Source organism: Rattus norvegicus, chromosome 5, assembly GCF_021556685.1.
Source record: "Rattus norvegicus strain SHRSP/BbbUtx chromosome 5, alternate assembly SHRSP_T2T, whole genome shotgun sequence".
NCBI lineage: Eukaryota > Metazoa > Chordata > Mammalia > Rodentia > Muridae > Rattus > Rattus norvegicus.
In genome coordinates this window covers 108,992,283-109,004,913 of record NC_141538.1, presented here as the reverse complement: position 1 = coordinate 109,004,913, position 12,631 = coordinate 108,992,283, and the positions used below count along the sequence as shown (strand labels likewise).

Genomic DNA, 12,631 nt, shown 5'->3' with positions numbered 1-12,631 from the left:
TGGAGCAGATCCAACACAGCCCACACCCCAGGTACAGCTCAAATTCCCAGGTGTTCTGACACTTCCAGGTTATCAGGGGAGACCCCCTAATCCTGCCCCAAAACCAGACATACTGACATAGCAGGACAGCTGTGACCTGGGAATCTGAGTCAGAAACCAGTGAGCCTTCTGGTTCCAATCATGCCAGAATCAGAGCCCCTGTACTGGGCCTGATCCCACAGAGTCCACACCCCAGGTATAGCTCCACTCACCAGGTATCCTGACACATCCAGGATGGCAAGATGACAGAGTCCCAGATCAAAGGTTCAAAGGAAAGAGAGGCTCCACTCAGAGTCAGGGACGAGAATAATATGAGAGATAACCAATGGCAAGATACCAGCTTAAGAATATAAGCACCCTTCTGGTTGCTACCCTCACCAAGAGCTGATACCCAGCCCCAAGGAGTGAATTCATGCCTGAGAGCAGAGGTAAGACCACCTTTTCCACTCCTAGTGACCTGCCTGTTGGACTCAGGACAAACAAAGGCAAAATTCCTCTGGTTCCAGACACTTCCAGTTTCTAGCTTTAGCCTGAACCTCACTAATTCCAGTCCACAGCTCCCTGATCCCAAACCCTTGGCAGACAGAACTAATCGCCTCAGGCACTCCTGAGACTCCAGGGCAGGAGAGACTGCAAGTACTGCCCACCCCTGCCCACATACCTGGTCCAAGAGGAAACTTTATAGGGCCTCTGGGAACAGGAAGATAGGAGCACTCAAGCTGCAGGTGCCCTGCGGACTAGACTGCTCCCGGATCTGAAGGGACACGGTCAAACAGCTCCCTGCACCTAAATCCCTAAGAAGTAGGTGCCAATGGCCAGGGCAAAAGGCAGTGGACAGGACTGGTCCTGTACTGTTGTCCTGTCTAGCACTTTCAGCTCTCTGGACAGGCTGTGTAGTAGTCGCCCAAGCGCCCTCTCCGACCAGGCATCTCTGCTGCTTTGAGTGCCAAAGAGGTCGAGGATCAGCCTGAGCACGTGCGAGTAGCAACTAACTGGTGGCTTCTTTCAGCTTCACCTGAGTGATGGGTCCTTTCTTCCAGGGACATCGGAAATGGGTTCTGTCCCGCAGGCACTGGTGGCCCGGTACGCTTTTCAGCTCCCCAAAGAAGCGCGCAGTTTCGCGGCGCAGCAGGGGCAGGCTCCCAGATGCACCCCAATCAAGTGAGCTGGCCTGGCTGCAGCTCAGCATCACCCCTCCCACCAGGAATAGATGCACAGGCTGCAGGCAGGAGCGTTACGATTGCGGAGCTCGCCTGCAGAGGGCGAACGGGAGCAAGGCGACCTTTCCATTGAGCTGGAGTTTGTGCTGCTTTAATAGTTCACTGGTAGCTCTTGTGCTTTGGCTGACTGTGCTGTGAGGAAGGCTCCTTCTGAGTCTGAGAGCGCCAGAGAGCGCGGCCGCCAGAGCACAGCAGGGCACAGTGGACGCTGTTCGCCCAGTCCGCGCGACACACCGGACAGAGGTTGACGGTCTCCTGCCCCTCTCCCGGCCCCCTTCATCAACCGGGCTGTAGGATTTCAGCCGATCGATCATTGCCTGAAAATTTAACCCAGACGGAATTTGTTGGCCAGAGGACCGATTTGGGGGCAACTGTGAAGGCTCCGAAGCACAGAGCGCACCATTTGCCTTTGCTTTGCTTTTCCTTGGTTTCTTTTCGTTTGGTTTGCTGTACATCTTGGTTTGTTTGGGTCGACAGACCCTACCAGCTCTCAGCCAGGAGTAGAGGAAGAGGAAGTGGAGTTGGCAATGAGGAGAGCTGGTCCCCAACAGGAAGAGAGTTCCAGAGAGGCTACAGTATGATCTTCTTGCCCCTCTCCTCTCAGAGCTCAGCTGACCAGTGCCCAGTTGGACCTCAACCAGGAAGTTGGCTCCCCTCGCCCCTCCTGGGCAGGACCCTCCCCGTTTCCTTTGCTGGAACCTCACCCTCCCCCAAAAGCATTTTCTGGCTGATTGCCTCCTGTCAGCCCCAAAGTGCTTCAGTGAAATGTGCCTGCCTGTCTCTGCTCCTTGTGAGATCTACTCTCCCTCTGTGAGTAAACACAAGTTTTCTCTCCAGCTGTGAATTCGTTTGCTGTCTTCTTCTTTTCAGCTTCCTTTGGGTATTTCTTTGACTAGACACTGTGGGTTTTGAGAGGTTTGCTTTTATTCCCCCCTACTGCAGGCCCATCCAATCCCAGCCAGTCTATGTAATTCAATGTCATTCATTTTTCCCTTGGAGACTAAAGAAAGATGGCTAAACGTGTTGGTCTTGTTTGGGGGTTTGATCTTTTGAATTGCGTTGTCATGATGAAATATTTGCCCCCAAGGCAGGCTTGGTACCGAGAACAAGGAAATCTGCACCTACAGTGAGACCTAACTTCTTGATTTAGTGCTATTGGTTAACTGCAGTTGTTGCCCACAGCCAACAGCCGGACAGAAGAGCCACAGGTCGGGTGTGGGACCCAGGAGAGAGAGCCAGGTGGAGAGAGATGATTTCACGGGCAATAATCATAGAATAAAGGCCACGGAGGCTGGCAGATAGGAGTTAAGAGCAGCTCAGAGAGAAGGAAAACTGCACATTATAGCGTGGGATTATTGGCTGGAAATACAGATAATAAGACAGAGGTTAGATATCTGAACTGATCTGGTGCTGCTAAAGGCTTTGATAAACTAAAGGTCTCCTGTGACTTTTCTTGGGATGGAATCATCAAAGGAGGACAGAAGCTCCCAAATGGTATTGAATATTTTCCTGTGTCTGTTCTGAGTGGAGGCTGGCAGCAAGCTATCCAGTCAGCTGAGACTCCTGCATGGGGCTTCTTCCCTTCATGGACCTACTTTTCCCAGGCACCAGGAAGGAAGAAAGTGCCTCAGGAGCAGAGTAGAGAGGTCTTTGGGGGCTGTTCACCCCGTTTGAGGGAAAAAGTGGATTTTCGTTGAGGGCTCTCCCCTCCCACCATGCTATAAATTGCACAAAGGCAGGTCAGACTTCTTATTCCTGGATCAGTGTCTTGAATTCCTACCTCATAGAAAAAGACAGAAACTGGTGTCTGAGCGATAAGAAGTATAACCCGTAGAACTCTGAAGGGTGTTTTCACAGAAAGCCACATTTTCCAACAGCTGCAGCACATGCCCAAGTCCCAAAAGCCAATAAAACCTGACAGGATAACTTTGATTCATTAGTTCATCCAGAAAACTCTTAAGAGCAGCACTCAGTGCTTTTCTTGGAAACATTCACAACACCTACTGTTCAAGGAGATTCTTGAATCGTGAAAAGAGAGGAAAAAGAAAGTTAGGAAGCTCTCTCTCTCTCTGTCTCTCTCTGTCTCTCTCTCTGTCTCTCTCTGTCTCTCTCTCTGTCTCTGTCTCTCTCTCTCTCTCTCTCTCTCTCTCTTCTGTTCAATGCAGAGACATGCTATTCAGTGCTATCTCTGAATCTCTCTGTCTGCTTGAGTTCAGGCAGAAAGCATGCTCTCCTGTCAGTAGAGATTCCTGCAGGGAGTGCCTCTCTTCTTGGGGATTCTGGTCCAGGCACTGGGAACTCAGAGAGGGCCATTCCATTTGTGCAATGATCTTGCAGGAGCAAGGTCTGTATTCTATAAAGTATGTGTAAGTGGCCTTGGCAAATTTTGGTGGACAGTACTGGCCCTGCTCTGTTACCTCCTCTATGGCTTCCAGTTTATTCACCAATACCAGTGCCCAAGTGCCTTCTCTGCCCAAGCTCTCCTGCTGGTCTTTGTGGGAGGGAAGAAGAGGATCTGTCTGGGCATTTGCATGTAGCAATGGGTTGCTTCTTTAGGCTTCCTCTGAATGATAGGTCCTTTCTTCCAGGGACTTCTGAAACCGGTTCTGTCCTGCAGGCACTGTTGATCGGGCAGACTTTTCTGCTCACCTAAGAAGAGTGCAATTTCGCAGCTCCAAGATGCAAGCCAATCAATTGAGTGGACTGTTCTGCAATTCAGCATCGCCCCTCCCACCAGGAACAGAGGCACAGGCAGCCTGCTGAAGGGTGAGGATTGCGGAGCTCGCCTGCAGGGGGCGAACAAGAGCAAGAAACCTCCCCCATTGAGCAAGAGGTTTTTGCTGCTTCAATGGTTCACTGACAAATACAGAGGCAGGTGTTCTCTGCCTGCCACTGGACTGAGCTTGGTGACTCCAAGGAAGGAGTTAGTGAAAGGACTAAAAGAGCCTGATAGTCTCAGGGGCCTCTGTGGTATCCAGTTCCAGACTGTCCATAGCAGGGTTATCTGTGCTCACACACCACCAGAGCCAAGAGAGAAGCCAAGGGACAGGTGTGGTTGTTTCTGGCAAGAGGTAAGAGATTTGTCTGTTTAGCTCTGCTGGTCCCAGGCTTCACTGTCTCGTTCCAATTACCAGGAGGAAGCTGTGTGTCTGCAAGTTAACCGGGACATAAGGGTCTTAACTATTTTTCCTTTGGAGTTCCAAATTTCCTTGGCGGTTGGAAGTAGGGTCAGTGGGCATGGGTTTGAGGAGACACACTACCACTTTACTTGATAAAGCCCTATTAAATCAGGAAGCCAGCCAGGCCCTAGGGTTTTTGTTTCAGCTCACCCTCCTCTCCTCTCATTCTCTGCAAAGCCTAATGTTCCCTGTGACAAAGCTTCTACCCCAAGGTGTTGGTCTCATCTGACTGCCACTCCAGAGAGCTCAGGTAGTTCTTCAGAAGAAGTGTGTGCAGGTAAAGGTTCAGGCATTGCAGCCCTACCTACCTACACGGGAGGTTGCAGGATCCTTCTGCTCACCTTTTCCATTTCTTCCACTTCCATTCATCCCAGATGGGCTACACGGTGTGTGCCTCAACCCGAGATGTTGGCTGATAGCCAGTCTCCAGGCAAGAGCCAATTCTCAGGCACTCCCAGTTCCTGAGAGGTGGAGCCCAAAGCTCAGAAGGATGGACATCCCAGCAGCCCCACAGAGAAGAGGAGAGTGCAGCACTTCAGAGGCTGAGAGATACTGCAGAAAGAGACAGCCCTGCTCAGCTGCCCTGTCTTTTTCCCAGTCCACTTTTTGGCTATGGGAGGGGACTAGTGACAGTTTCCTTGGTGACACTAGGCTTCAGCAGAGGTAAAGAACCTAGAAGGCTGTCCTAGAAGGAAACTGTGTAATCACCATTTGGATTAAATTCACAGTACCTCCAGACAAGGAACAGGAACATAAACAAAACTTCCAAACAAGGTAATAAACAGTCCTTTACCCTTAATTTAGTTGTACATACTGGGGGTGGAGTTGGGGTTAAGAGCCATGGGAACTTTCTAGAAGGCCCCTGCTAAGAATACAGCCAGGTGCCACAACTTTGAAGGCACCACCTGAGCCACGTGTTGATAGCACATGGGCTTCTTCTAGCTGGATGTTATTTTGAGACTCTGGATTGTTTGGAGATGGGAGGGGGGCTTCAATAATGTGCAAATATGATAGTGTGTTAGTTTCAGTAGAAAGGAGTGGTGTGCAGGTTCCTTCAACATTTAGTGTGCTTGGTGGTTTTCTGTCTTTGTGTCAACATTTGGGACCTTAGAAGAGACTTGGACATGATGGAATTCGGACTGGCACTATGTATGGTCCAGGCAGAACCTTGAATGGGACCTGTGGACAGGAGAAAGTCTTTCCTATGCAGAATCCTTCAGCAGAAGCTCATAGGACAGCTATGAGCTGTGATCGGGCTCCCCAAGCATGTGTTTATGGACTTCAGCCCAGTGTCCTGTCCTGGCAATTCGGATGTCTTAGGATGAGTGGATTTGAATGGGGAGACTAGGGGGGTGTGGCCAAAAGGCATCTCACAGGTGAGAAGGCAGCACTAGACTGACAACTGAAGCCTGGAAGAGAGTCCGTATCAATACTTGTGGGTCTTAGGTGGGCATTGGACAGTGAATAAAAAAGCAGTACCCAGAGCAGAGCTCATGAACGGTGGCAGAGAATGTGGATATATGGATACCCTGCCACCACTTAGCATCTCACCCACGGCTCCAGGAAGAAGGGGCTGGCGTGGCAGGAAAGGCTCCTTGTTCATTTGCTGCAAATATGACTCAATCTTCAGCAAGAACTTCTAGGAATAGGCCTTTCTCTACTCCATGAGTCTCCATGCTCATGAGATCTCTCTGGACCCATTCCTCTTACCCACTCTAATTTACTCTTCTACTAGGAGCTCCCCTAGGCCTGGTCAGGGTCTAGCTTCTTCCAGAGCCCCAGAGGTCCAGAATGTGAACAGGAGACCTCTTCTGTGAAATTCGTCCCCAAAATGAGCTCAGATTGAGTTTTCCAATGTGATGTGTGCATACCACACATGATATGTGGGGCACAGGACACAAAGTCACAGACTGGGAAGAGACAACGCCATACACTCATCATCCTGCAGAGTAGTAAGACCATAGAAACCATGAGCAGAAAGTGTCTTTTTGTTCAATTTATTGACTCCTCCAGACTAGGGTCACCCCGTAGATTGTTTTGGCCTGATAACAACAAGGCCCTCTCCTGTGAGGGTTGATTCAGGTCTACTGAACAGGGACCAATTTGCTGTCTCCTCTGGTCCTCTCAACAGCACAGCGAATGCACCAGCCAAGGCGAATCACTGAACCACTTCTCTTTCAGAAGGCCATGCTTTTAACCAATAGCAGGGACACTGTTGACAATCTGGGGGAGGGGGGATGACACAGAGACCCAGAAGATCCAGTCCTTGCTCCAGGACTTCCAGGAGAGCCCTGCCTGCTCTTCTCCAGGGGCTCAGCCACCTCTTCCTAGGGCCCTCTCAGTAGGCAATGCCTAGGCAGCATTCTGGTCCCACACTGAGGGTCCACCTTAGAGGAGGGAGCTAGAACCCTGTGATTAGAGAAATGATGGTGATAACCCACAGCAACCTGAAAGATCCTTACTGCAGTAATCACCATTTTCCACACCGGTGGCACATGGACACCTCCCACCTGCGATTAAAACTTGTCGAGAAAAACTGAAATCATCAGTTTATTGAGAGACCAACTGAAATGCAAAACCTTAGATTTTCCTTCAACCATTCACAATGTATGAGGTACAATGTGATCATGATGGGGCAGCCAGGGAAGAAATAAAGGATCGCCGTTCTTTTTCGATGCAGAGAAATCTTGTGACATGAATGTCCTGAGTATGTGTTTTTTCTTTAATCCTGCAGGCGTATGCCCATTTCTGGGTACCCACAAGAAATGTCACAAAGGACAGAAAGACATTTGACAATGATTTGCAGAGGAGAAATTCATCTCTGATTGTTTCCAGAGGATGCATCAGTTCTTTGATTTTGGCTGGATGTCCAGAAAGACTGAAGAGTCTCGGAGTCTCAGAAGGGGCAAGAGCCTCCATGCCAAGGCAAGGAAAAATTCAGGAGCCCCGAGACAGGAAATCACAGTAAGCCAGCCCCAGAAGACAATTTTAATTATATAGACAGCCTTTTACTGCATTAAACAATGAGAAATTCCATTTCATATCTCTTATGAACAAGGAATAGACTTGAGGGGATGGAAACACTACTTGAAAAAGCCATTGTAGTACTTATTGCAACTGTGACCATCATAACAAAGCCCTCTCTACTTTTATTCACAATCTTTACATATTTTCTCTCAAGAAAGTCAGAAAAAAATAGCTGTACCAGAAGAAAAATAAGCTATGACTGTAGAAAGGCTTGAAAGACAAAAGATAGAGGAAGTAAGAGAACAGGGAATGCTTAATTATGAACCTATCGTAACTAATAAAATTGAGGCTCAAGGCAGACAACCTATTGCCAGTGAGTAACAAGTCCGGCTCTCTGGTGTGGACAGTTTCTAATCCTGAGGAGTTGTTTAACGCTATCAGCTGAGGGTCCCCCAACACCTGAGGCTCAGAGCTGTAACATTAGCAGCTGAGTGTTGAAATACTGGCACTCCAGACCTATAAGGCTGAAAGCAGAGGGTCCTAACTCCCTTGGTGTTCCTGATAGTAAGGGAGTTTTGTTTTTCCCGCTTATCTTTTTCCATCAAAATAAAGCAAAGTGTTCTCAATTGGTGGTGCTTGCATTGTGAAAATGTGGCTCCTATTAGGAGCCAACAAGTAGAGGCTAAAAACTAGCGGGTGATCTTCCTGAGATGAGTCTGCCTTGGGCCAAACATATTCAAACTATCCAGGAGGTTAAAAAAAAAAAAAGTATAATTTAGGGCTGCAGAGATGGCTCAGCGGTTAAGAGCACTGACTGCTCTTCCAGAGGTTCTGAGTTCAATTCTCAGCAACCACATGGTGGCTCACAATCTGTAATGGGATCCAAAGCACTCTTCTGGTGTATTCATATATAACAAATAAATAAATCTTTAAAAAAATAGAATGTCGGAAAGGGCGGTGCAGATCTTCCTGGTTGCTGCCGCCGCGGAGAGCTCATAGGCAGCACCCCATGAGCAAACTTGAGCCTCGGGACCACAGGTAAGACCAACTTTTCTGCTGCAAGCGACCTGCCTGGTGAACTCAGGACACACAGAGGCAAAATTCCTCTAGGACCGGGCACTTCCGGTATTTAGCGGGGTAGGGGGGGAGTCCCAAACCGGCGGATCCCGGCCTGCAGGAGCTCTCTGCTCCCAAACCCCGTGGGAGAGAGACCTCACAGCCTGGTCAGGTGGGCACTCCTGAGGCTGAAGAGCAGAAGAGACCACCAACACTGCCCACCCCTGCCCACATCCCTGGCCCAAGAGGAAACTGTATACGGCCATTGGGTTCCAGTAGAGGAGGGCCCAGGAGCAGCAGGACCGCTGCGTCTGAGACACCACCAGAACCTGAAGGGACCTACAGGATAAACAGTTCTCTGTACCCAAATCCCGTGGGGGGGAGAGCTAAACCTTCAGAGAGGCAGACACACCTGGGAAACCAGAAGAGACTGCACTCTGCACACATCTCTGACGCCAGAGGAAAACACCAAACACCATCTGGAACCCTGGTGCACGGAAGCTCCCGGAAAGGGCAGCACAGATCTTCCTGGTTGCTGCCGCCACAGAGAGCTCATAAGCAACACCCCACGAGCAAACTTGAGCCTCAGAACCACAGGTAAGACCAACTTTTCTGCTGCAAGTGACCTGCCTGGTGAACTCAAAACACAGGCCCACAGGAACAGCTGAAGACCTGTAGATAGGAAAAACTACATGCCTGAAAGCAGAATACTCTGTCCCCATAACTGGCTGAAAGAAAAGAGGAAAACAGGTCTACAGCACTCCTGACACACAGGCTTATAGGACAGTCTAGCCACTGTCAGAAATAGCAGAACAAAGTAACACTAGAGATAATCTGATGGCGAGAGGCAAGCACAGGAACCCAGCAACAGAAACCAAGAATACATGGCATCATCGGAGCCCAACTCTCCCACCAAAGCAAACACGGAATATCCAAACACACCAGAAAAGCAAGATCTAATTTCAAAATCATATTTGATCATGATGCTGGAGGACTTCAAGAAAGACCTGAAGAACTCCCTTAGAGAAACACAGGAAAACATTAATAAACAAGTAGAAGCCTACAGAGAGGAATCGCAAAAATCCCTGAAAGAATTCCAGGAAAACATAAATAAACAAGTAGAAGCCCATAGAGAGGACTCACAAAAATCCCTGAAAGAATTCCAGTAAAACACAATCAAACAGTTGAAGGAATTAAAAATGGAAATAGAAGCAATCAAGAAAGAACACATGGAAACAACCCTGGATACAGAAAACCAAAAGAAGAGACAAGGAGCTGTAGATACCAGCTTCACCAACAGAATACAACAGATGGAAGAGAGAATCTCGGGAGCAGAAGATTCCATAGAAATCATTGACTCAACTGTCAAAGATAATGTAAAGCAGTAAAAGCTACTGGTCCAAAACATACAGGAAATCCAGGACTCAATGAGAAGATCAAACCTAAGGATGATAGGCATAGAAGAGAGTGAAGACTCCCAGCTCAAAGGACCAGTAAATATCTTCAACAAAATCATAGAAGAAAACTTCCCTAACCTAAAAAAAGAGATGCCCATAGGCATACAAGAAGCCTACAGAACTCCAAATAGATTGGACCAGAAAAGAAACACCTCCTGTCACATAATAGTCAAAACACCAAACGCACAAAATAAGGAAAGAATATTAAAAGCAGTAAGGGAAAAAGGTCAAGAAACATATAAAGGCAGACCTATCAGAATCACACCAGACTTTTCACCAGAAACTATGAAAGCCAGAAGATCCAGGACAGATGTCATACAGACCCTAAGAGAACACAACTGCCAGCCCAGGTTACTGTATCCTGCAAAACTCTCAATTAACATAGATGGAGAAACCAAGATATTCCATGACAAAACCAAATTTACACAATATCTTTCTACAAATCCAGCACTACAAAGGATAATAAATGGTAAAGCCCAACATAAGTAGGCAAGCTATACCCTAGAAGAAACAAGAAACTAATCATCTTGGCAACAAAACAAAGAGAAGAAAAGCACACAAACATAACCTCATATCCAAATATGAATATAACAGGAAGCAATAATCACTATTCCTTAATATCTCTCAACATCAATGGCCTCCACTCCCCAATAAAAAGACATAGATTAGCAAACTGGATACGCAACGAGGACCCTGCATTCTGCTGCCTACAGGAAACACACCTCAGAGACAAAGACAGACACTACCTCAGAGTGAAAGGCTGGAAAACAACTTTCCAAGCAAATGGTAGGAAGAAGCAAGCTGGAGTAGCCATTCTAATATCAAATAAAATCAATTTTCAACTAAAAGTCATCAAAAAAGATAAGGAAGGACACTTCATATTCATCAAAGGAAAAATCCACCAAGATGAACTCTCAATCCTAAATATCTATGCCCCAAATACAAGGGCACCTACATACGTAAAAGAAACCTTACTAAAGCTCAAAACACACATTGTACCTCACACAATAATAGTGGGAGATTTCAACACCCCACTCTCATCAATGGACAGATCATGGAAACAGAAATTCAACAGGGACGTAGACAGACTAAGAGAAGTCATGAACCAAATGGACTTAACAGATATTTATAGAATATTCTATCCTAAAGCAAAAGGATATACCTTCTTCTCAGCTCCTCATGGTACTTTCTCCAAAATTGACCATGTAATTGGTCAAAAAATGGGCCTCAACAGGTACAGAAAGATAGAAATATCCCATGCGTGCTATCAGACCACCACGACCTAAAACTGGTCTTCAATAACAAAAAGGGAAGAATGCCCACATATACGTGGAAATTGAACAATGCTCTACTCAATGATAACCTGGTCAAGGAAGAAATAAAGAAAGAAATTAAAGACTTTTTAGAATTTAATGAAAATGAAGGTACAACATACCCAAACTTATGGGACACAATGAAAGCTGTGCGAAGAGGAAAACTCATAGCGCTGAGTGCCTGCAGAAAGAAACAGGAAAGAGCATATGTCAGCAGCTTGACAGCACACCTAAAAGCTCTAGAACAAAAAGAAGCAAATACACCCAGGAGGAGTAGAAGGCAGGAAATAATCAAACTCAGAGCTGAAATCAACCAAGTAGAAACAAAAAGGACCATAGAAAGAATCAACAGAACCAAAAGTTGGTTCTTTGAGAAAATCAACAAGATAGATAAACCCTTAGCCAGACTAACGAGAGGACACAGAGAGTGTGTCCAAATTAACAAAATCAGAAATGAAAAGGGAGACATAAGTACAGATTCAGAGGAAATTCAAAAAAATCATCAGATCTTACTATAAAAACCTATATTCAACAAAACTTGAAAATCTACAGGAAATGGACAATTTCCTAGACAGATACCAGGTACAGAAGTTAAATCAGGCACAGATAAACCAGGTAAACAACCCCATAACTCCTAAGTAAATAGAAGCAGTCATTAAAGGTCTCCCAACCAAAAAGATCCCACGTCCAGACCGGTTTAGTGCAGAATTCTATCAGACCTTCATAGAAGACCTCATACCAATATTATCCAAACTATTCCACAAAATTGAAACAGATGGAGCACTACCGAATTCCTTCTATGAAGCCACAATTACTCTTATACCTAAACCACACAAAGACCCAACAAAGAAAGAGAACTTCAGACCAATTTCCCTTATGAATATCGATGCAAAAATACTCAATAAAATTCTGGCAAACCGAATCCAGGAGCACATCAAAACAATCATCCACCATGATCAACTAGGCTTCATCCCAGGCATGCAGGAATGGTTTAATATACAGAAAACCATCAACGTGATCCATTATATAAACAAACTGAAAGAACAAAACCACATGATCATTTCATTACATGCTGAGAAAGCATTTGACAAAATTCAACACCCCTTCATGATAAAAGGCCTGGAAAGAATAGGAATTCAAGGCCCATACCTAAACATAGTAAAAGCCATATACAGCAAACCAGTTGCTAACATTAAACTAAATGGAGAGAAACTTGAAGCAATCCCACTAAAATCAGGGACTAGACAAGGCTGCCCACTCTCTCCCTACTTATTCAATATAGTTCTTGAAGTTCTAGCCAGAGCAATCAGACAACAAAAGGAGGTCAAGGGGATACAGATTGGAAAAGAAGTCAAAATACCACTATTTTCAGATGATATGATAGTATATTTAAGTGATCC

The 12,631-nt window shown here is 46.4% G+C and overlaps 1 long non-coding RNA gene across 2 annotated transcripts; it reads left to right on the top strand.

The window, feature by feature from the left end:
- The first annotated feature begins 1,352 nt into the window (after positions 1-1,352).
- Positions 1,353-10,450, top strand: LOC134479080 (uncharacterized). Of its 2 annotated transcripts, none has more exons than XR_015620294.1 (4): positions 1,353-2,069; positions 3,848-4,330; positions 7,173-9,845; positions 9,956-10,450. It is a non-coding gene; the product is annotated as an uncharacterized LOC134479080 (long non-coding RNA). The 2 variants fall into 2 exon arrangements; XR_015620293.1 differs by lacking the exon at positions 9,956-10,450 and adding an exon at positions 4,813-5,212 and having other exon boundaries at positions 7,173-9,712.
- Positions 10,451-12,631: the final 2,181 nt, after the last annotated feature.